General features: G+C 38.2%; 1 pseudogene; it reads left to right on the top strand.

The window, feature by feature from the left end:
- The first annotated feature begins 743 nt into the window (after positions 1-743).
- On the top strand, positions 744-2,190 carry LOC127130090 (glucan endo-1,3-beta-glucosidase 4-like; annotated as a pseudogene).
- Positions 2,191-8,540: the final 6,350 nt, after the last annotated feature.

Below are 8,540 nucleotides of genomic sequence, written 5' to 3'. Positions count from 1 at the left end.
GCTCATTATTTTAGTGCCTAGTAAATATTCCATTCATCACGCGGATAATACAGACGGAAAGATGTTGATGCTTGGTATACAAGGCGATCGATCACACGCTCCAGTGACGTCCATGTTTTTCAATCAGCAAGGAGATCTTCTTTTAGCCGGTTATGGTGATGGTCATGTTACACTTTGGGATACACAGAAAGGAGTTGTATTTTCCACCCATTAAACTGCTTTAGTGGTACGACTCAGTCCTTCATTGGAAGTTTATGCTCAACTCTCTAGGCCAAATGGAATCCGAGAGAGTTCTATGCCATATACTGCATGGAAGCACATGCCACAAACATGTAGTTCTGCTGAAAATATGTCGGCAGAAGCTGTTGAAAGAGTTTCGTTGCTTGCAATTGCTTGGGAGCGGAAAGTTCAGGTTGCGAGATTGGTCAAATCAGAATTAAAAGTATATGGAGAATGGTCTCTCGACAGTGCGGCAATAGGTCTGGCATGGTTAGATGATCAGATGTTGGTAGTGCTCACTTCCACTGGACAGTTGAATTTATTTGTTGAAGATGGAACTGTGATTCATCAAACAAGTTTTGGTGTGATTCATTAAACAAATTTTGGTGTGGATGGTATTGGAGGAGAAGATCTACTTTCATATCATACTCACTTCATCAACATATATGAAAATCCAAATTGGTTTATGATAGTGATGGTATTCTAAACAGTAATTAACTGATCAATCAAAGAATCCAGAGCCGGCTTTTCTTGCCAAGAGATTAGTACAATTCAATGCAAACAAAGTGAAGTCATATAAAATGCTGGGTGTTGTTGGACATGCTTGGCATTATTTGTATTTGGAGGAGATTTTCCTGTTGTAGGGAAAGTGAAATTTGATATCGTTGTTGTGTCTCTGCTGTTGCTGCTTGAATAACCTGCAAAAATTAAACCAAATCACAATGGTCACTATTAAAATCACACATCAACACTTTCATTCACATTGCTATCTAAATCTCTCAATTCAACAACACTTACTGCCTTGTCTGTCTTGTGTTGTGTCCCTCCCAAACCCACCAAAAACAACCTGAACTAGTTCTGCATACCACCAACTCAACTCTCATAGGGTTTCTAGATCAGGTAGAAGAACTATTGGGCTAAACTTGGTGGTTTAGGTGATATTAGATGTGATGAAGCTTAAAAATTGGCTTGCAAGTGTTTTGTTGCTAGCTACTATTATGCTAACCGCTACATTAGGTGCATTTGTGGGGGTAAACATCGGCACCGATGTCTCTGATATGCCACCTGCTTCAAATATAGTTGCTATTCTTAAAGCTCATCAAATTGCTCATGTGCGTCTTTATGACGCCAATGCGCACTTACTACAAGCCTTTTCAAAAACCAGCATCGGCGTTATTGTTGTTGTCACCAAGGAAGAGGTACTGAGAATCGGAGAATCTCCTTCAGCAGCTGCTGCATGGATTAATAAAAATGTAGTTGTTTATGTACCATCCACCAATATCATGGTAATAGCAGTTGGGAGCGAGGTTCTTTCCACTGTCCCAAATGTTGCTCCCATTTTCGTTCCTGCCTTGAATTCTCTGCACAAAGCTCTGGTTGCGGCAAACCTTAATTTTTCGAGTCAAGGTTTCGACTCCACAGTCTATGGTTATTATCCCTAAGCCTTTTCCTCCTTCTACTGCCACCTTTAACTCTTCGTGGAACTCTACAATCTACCAACTCCTTCAGTTTTTGAGAAACACAAACTCCTCATTCATGTTAAATGCATACCCTTATTATGGATACACTAAAGGAAACAGTATTTTCCCTATTGAATACGCTCTTATCCGACCACTTCCCTCGGTGAAGAAAATTGTTGATCCAAACACACTATATCACTATAACAGTATGTTTGATGCAATGGTGGATGCTGCCTATTACTCTATAGACGCGTTAAATTTCAAAGATATACCCGTTGTTGTCACAGAAACTGGATGGCCATCTTTTGGTGGAGAAAATGAACCTGATGCTACTGCAGAAAATGCTGAGACCTACAGCAATAATATGATTCAGCGGGTCTTGAATAATTCCGGTCCACCTAGTCAGCCGGACATACGGATTAGTACATACATATATGAATTATTTAAAGAAGATAAGAGGAATGGACCTATATCTGAAGAAAAAAATTGGGGCATTGTGTACCATATATGAAAACATGGGAAGATTATGAAGGACAGAAACAGATGCAGCAGTTACCTCAACAACAGCAACAACAACTTCTTGCTCAACAGCAGCAACAGTTCAGGCAATCTGCAATGCAAGGAATGGGTCAGATGCAAGGGCAACATCAGATGCAATTTTCTTCACAACTTGGGCATCAACAATTTCAGAGTAGGCAACCGCTTTCTTCGGTGCATATGCAGCATGGCCTTGGTCAAACCCAACTCAATCAAGGAAATTAGATGACTCGTTTAAGCCAGTTTTCTGGTCATACTAACAGTGCATTATTTAGTGTTGCTCAAATAACACCAAATACCCAGATGATTCCCAATATTTTAGCCAGTATATCTTCACAGTCTCATCTGCCACAGATGCAGTTCGGATTATCTGGAAACAATCCTTAGCGAAGTCATCCTTCCCAAATGTTGAGTGATCAAATGTTCAACATGGGAGGTGGAAACCCTGGTGGTATGATGTCCTTACAACTGCAGCAGCAACAGTGTTAGCACTCCTCAACAGACCAACATCAATTCATTATCATCACAAGGTGGGGTGAATGTGATCCAACCAAATCCACATCGAAGTTGTTGCGACACAAATACACAAAAATCAATTTGATTCCAAAAAAAGCGCATATACTATTTTGTCCAAATTTGTCAAGACATTTACAGCAATGGTTTACCTGTTACCAACGGTAAAAGATTGAGTAGAAGGAAGAGGGACCACAAGCTGAATATGGACAAAAATCCCAAACGTCTTCCGTACGGACGTTTTCCACTACTCTGAAAAAAAACACAGCAGAGAGAAAGAGAGAGTTACGAGTCGTATAAGAGGGACTACTGTTCACAAAGAAAACGCTAGGAATTCAATTTCAACGAAAAAAGAGCATCAGCCGAAAAACCCTAAAAGAAATTGAAACGAAACAGAGTTTAAAGAACCTAGTGGCGGCGTTCCTCGGAGAGAATTTCAGAGCTTCATCTCGACACCTCCTTGGACGAAGCCTTTACCAATGACGGAGTACACAAGCGAACGCACTCCAAGCGTAACCTCTCCAGTCGTTGTTGAACTCATTATGACCGGTAAGTCTCTCTTTATGCCTCGCCTTGATTGATTTAGAGAACCCGAGTTCGGTCTATTTGGACTATTGTTTAGACGAGAGTAGTTGTCGTTTCGGTTTCTTCGTGTTTTTCATTCTCGTCGATCGAGCTCCACCGGCTTCATCCTTGTTGGTCGTTGTTCTGAGTTTACGGTTGTTTTCTCAAGCTGGAAAGTGTTGTTCCTCTATGAAAAAATTGGATCTTTCTTGAAGGAGGGAGACGAGTATTTTCGTTGTTACTACTGTTATTTTATTCTTTTCAAATCTGTCATAATTAAGTTTTAAAGGTTTTCTTTTGTTGGAAATAACACCTGTGACGGTTTGCTATACCCAAGGCTTTTGGTTGCTCGTTCCCTGTGCTTTCCATTAAAAGTTGTCGGCCACCATTCATGAATGCCTACAGTTGGCATTATGGTGGAACTTTTCATTTTCCTTTTTGTATTTTATTTGTCCATAGCCTAACAGTCGATGGCTCTTGGTCGGGTGGGTGTAGAGTTTCCTCATTCCCACCTAGGTAGTGGGTTAAATACCCATGTGCAGCATTTTGTTTTCTTTTAGCATTCAAATTTTTCATGTTTATGGCTTAACCTAATTTCTCCTATACTTATTTTTTTAATGTTTACCCTTTTTATTTATTTTAATTGACAAAGCATCGATTTTAATTTATGGATTCAACAACTCTCATGTTTGTTTATCTATAATTATTTTATCGAGATATCAACAGAGTTTCGCCGCGTTATGACTAATTGTATATGACATTTCAACTATGGTCAATATGTGCAAACCGGCTTTGAGCACATTATCTAGGTTTCTTGTTTGCTTTTCAAATTTCCATCTTTGTGCATGTCATTACGTTATGCGACTTTGATTCGCATCCTCGCATCCCGATTTTTATCCGTGCACGTCCCGATGTTGTTGTTTTTCAATTTAATTTTTGAGTGTTTTATAAATATGACTTGTTGTGTTATTTATTTTCTTCACATGGCTTACTCTTGGGCCTTTTACAATGAGACTGTTCTCTTGCACTTACACTCATGCATTGCTCGTTGATTATTTTGTTCCATTTTAATTATTCCATTACTTTGAATCCCCATTCGACAAGATGTACCCCCACTCCGATGATGTGTAATAATTTTACTGTTTTATTTCTTTATTGCTGGACTGTTTAGTTAGCTACTAACACAAGAATAAAATCAACCATTTCCAAAAGATCAAAAATAATGACTCGATCCAATGTCGAGTATTTTCTCAATAAACAAATCAATCCACTTCTCCCTCCCATTCTATTCCATTTCTTTCAAACCTTCATCAAATGCTTGATCCAATGTCAAGCCATTTTCATAATAAAAACTCAAAAAAAACTTAACTCATATTTAAGACCTTTTCAATAAATATGGAAATGGAACGTGGTGGATACCACGCACTCCTGAGACTAGGGTTCGAGATGGATGTCTCGCATATCTTAGTTCTCGCCATCATCCAAATTTATCTATTCTGTTTCTCTCAAATATTCATTCAAATTTCTCTTAAACGTTCATCAATGCTTGATCCAACATCAAGCCATTTTTATAATAAAACTCAAAAATACTTAATTCCTATGTAACACTTTTTCAATAAAGATGGAAATGGAACATGGTGGATACCGTGCACTCCTGAGATTAAGATTCGAGGTGGATGTCTCGCCTATCTTAGCTCTCGCCATCATCTAAAATTGTCAATGCGGTTTCTTCAAACCCTTTCTCAATCAAATTCAAAACAACTAATCTTTATTAAACACTTTTGCAAGTAAGATGGAAATGGAACATGGTGGATACCACGCACTCCTGAGACTAGGATTTGAGATGGATATCTCGCCCATCCAAGTTCTCGCCATTACTCAAAACACATCAAACCAATCAATTTCTTTCTCGCCTCATGCGATTGACTCTTAAACCTTTTCACAAACGAAAGGTACTTTGTTTCAAAATAATGTAAGGCAATGTTTCTCCGTCTGTTTTGGGTAGTCCAACAATATTTTTGTTGATTTAACACAAAGCAGCTTTCGCTAAAATCGACCAACAAACAAACATTTTTCTACCCAGAACTACGTAAGCCTTGATTTCTCTATTGAGATACGTAGGAGCGGGATTTGTAAATCTTGTCAGGCCCACTAATAAAAAACTTAGGTTTAGTCCTTCGTTGAAAATCCAAAAACATTCTCCTCTCTTCCATTCTTTCTTTCCCACCTAATAACTTGAAAAGCCTAACATTTCAAACTAACACTAACGTGCACAACTAACCTAACGGTTCCCGTTGAGTACAACGGACGTGAGGGGTGCTAATACCTTCCCCTTGCGTAATCGACTCCCGAACCCTGATTTGGTTGCGACGACCAATATCATTGTCATTCTTTCTTGGGTTTTATTGATATTTCCCCTTTCCTTTTTAGGAATAAATAAAGTTCGGTGGCGACTCTGTTCAATCCATCATTGCGAGCGTGCGATTGCGCTTCGCTTAAGTCGTGTCTCACATTTTTCCGAGGTACGACAGGTGGGTACCAGATTCTTGGAAATGAAAGTGGTAATAACGACCTTGTCGATGAAATCTTCAATGTTTGGGAACAACACCAAACCGTATATAAGCAGGGGGAAGATGGCATAGATAGGATCCTAGCTTCCACTATTAGAAAATAAAGTGGATTTCTCCAAAAGAAACTTAGAAGGAAAACCATTGGCATTACCCTTACTCCGAAAGTTAGAATCAACCAACTCCTTCTTCAGATGAAGAGATTGTGCAATCATAGAGGATTCTGGAAAACTATCATCATTCATGTAAGTCACCTGATTTATAACTGGAAAATGAAGGATGTAATCAAATTCCTCTAGCGTGGGAGCAGAAGGAAATCTTGAAATATAAAACAATGCAGAGTAGGATCATAGAGCTGGGAAAAGGCGATAATCATTCATGTATCCTCTTTGGCACCTTCTTAAAGGCACTCTTGTGGTCATCGATCAAAATATCCCCAAGTTTCCTTAGTTCATCAAACTCAAACTCTCTGAGTTTGTACTTATAAGTGTTCCTCCTGTCAGACTTCTCCATAATTAGATGGACTATTGCAAATGACAAACTGATAGTTCCCTGAAAAATGCACATGCAAAAAAATCAAATTTATGATGCAATGATGCTATATGATGCAATGAAGATGCGATATCATGGAATCAAAGCTCTGACATATTCTGGATAAACTATATATTATGCTCGATGCAGGTTCAAAGGTTCGAGGTATGCATGAGAAAAAGAGTATGAAGGGTCTTGGTTCCCTAAAAAAACCATGTCCATCTCACATATGTGTATTATCCTTAAAGGGTGATCCTAAAAAGGTTCTTATAGTCAATGACCCATTTTGAGATACCATTGCCTGAGACCACTGACTCGTCGGACAATCATGCTCTCAAAAGGATCCACTCTAGGTGTCACGTCTCGTGTCAACCATAATCTAGAATTACTCCAAGGAGGTCAAACACGACTCTAGTCACATTATTATCTTGTGTTTATGCTCAAGCTCGCTCAAGCTCGGGTATAGATCTTTTGTCTCATGTAATATCATCCCAACCTAACAACAACAGATATATAGATATCCAGAATAGTAGAATAATGCATATGTAAAATGGTAAAGGAAAGAGATTAATAATATAAAACAAAGCGAGTAAAGCGTAAAGATAAACACTTAATCAAAAGAAGAAAGAAATCAAAGCTAGGCTCGACTCCTTTTAGCAACTAGGTTGCAAATCCCCAACAGGGTCGTCAGCTGAAGCTAGCGGAAATATACCCAAATGCATCGCACGCTAGAAGATACAATAGATTCATCATCGAACTTTATTTATTTCTGAAAGAAAGGGAAAACATCGATAAAACTCGGGGGAATAGAAATGGGTAAGGAAGTCGGTTATGAAAGGGGAAGGTGTTAGCACCCATCACATCCGTTATACTCAATGGAAACCGTTTTGATTGTTTTAAGCTCGAATGTGTGTTACCTAAGATTACTTGTCAAAGAATAAGGTAAAATGAATGGAATAGATAGAGTGCTTAGTGAGGATTGGCGCCCTCATGCTTATGAATCCTTATAGTGCAATAAGGAATTCAGAGCTTCGTAGTTCATAGAACTAATGGTGGAAGATGAAATAAGAGTGATAAAGGTATGGTTTGAATCAAAGAATAATATGGGTTGAACCCATATGGTAGGTATATATGAACCCAAGAGGAAACTGGCATATGGCCAAAAAAGAAGGGGATTTGCCTATATAAGGACTTACAAAGACACAAAAGGAAGTGTACGTCTATACAAGACACAAAACTCTTGGATCATATGTGGGCATTGGTTATTGGCCCAAAAGTGTGTATGAAGCTCAAACAAAAGAGTGTATTTGGCTCAAAGTTAAATGTATATCACATGGGGTGAAGGAAGATATAAGATATTTAATGGAAGTAGTGAATAATGAATCATGGAAAATGAAGGGAGTGATGGAGTGAAATAATTAGTGTGGAAAGAAATGAAAGATTTGATAAAGATGACAGAAATTATAGTTTGGAACCAAAGGTAAAGGTATTATTGAAATCCATAAAGGGAATGAAATTTGTACCACAGAGGAAAGCATGTATATTGACCGAAAAAAGAAGGAATAAAATGTTTGGCATCAAGGAAAACAACTCTTGGCACAAATGTGGACCCTTGTTATTTATCCTAAAAGGGTGTAAATGGAATTCCAAAGAAAAATGGTATTTGGTTCCAAAAAGAGACAATGTGTCACTGAAATGAGTGGTTATGATTGAAGATAGATGATGGATCATGAAATGTATGAATGATGAAAGGAGAATTAATAATTAGGATGCTCTCCAAGGCTTCGAATCCTTGTGCCTATGTATTCTCATCATCCAATGAGAAAGTCAGAGCTTCATAATTTATGGAACTAATGTGGAACAAGGACAAGAAGAGACTGATAAGGAAACAAAGATTTGATAAGAGGTGATGAAAAGTATAACTTGCACCAAAAGACAATGGTAGCATAGGAACCCATAAAGGTAATTGAACTTTGAACCAAAGAGTAAACATGCATATTGGAATGCCAATAAAAGGAATTAAGTGTTTGGCATCAAGACAAACAACTTTTGGTTCACAAGGTGGGCACTGGTTATTTGCCCTAAAAGGATATGTATGGGACCCAAAGGAATATGGTGTTTGGTCCAAATAAATATTATATCACTATAG

The sequence above is a fragment of the Lathyrus oleraceus genome, chromosome 3 (assembly GCF_024323335.1).
Source record: "Lathyrus oleraceus cultivar Zhongwan6 chromosome 3, CAAS_Psat_ZW6_1.0, whole genome shotgun sequence".
NCBI lineage: Eukaryota > Viridiplantae > Streptophyta > Magnoliopsida > Fabales > Fabaceae > Lathyrus > Lathyrus oleraceus.
Note: the sequence above shows the minus strand (reverse complement) of the source record. Positions and strands in the feature narration are given on the sequence as shown.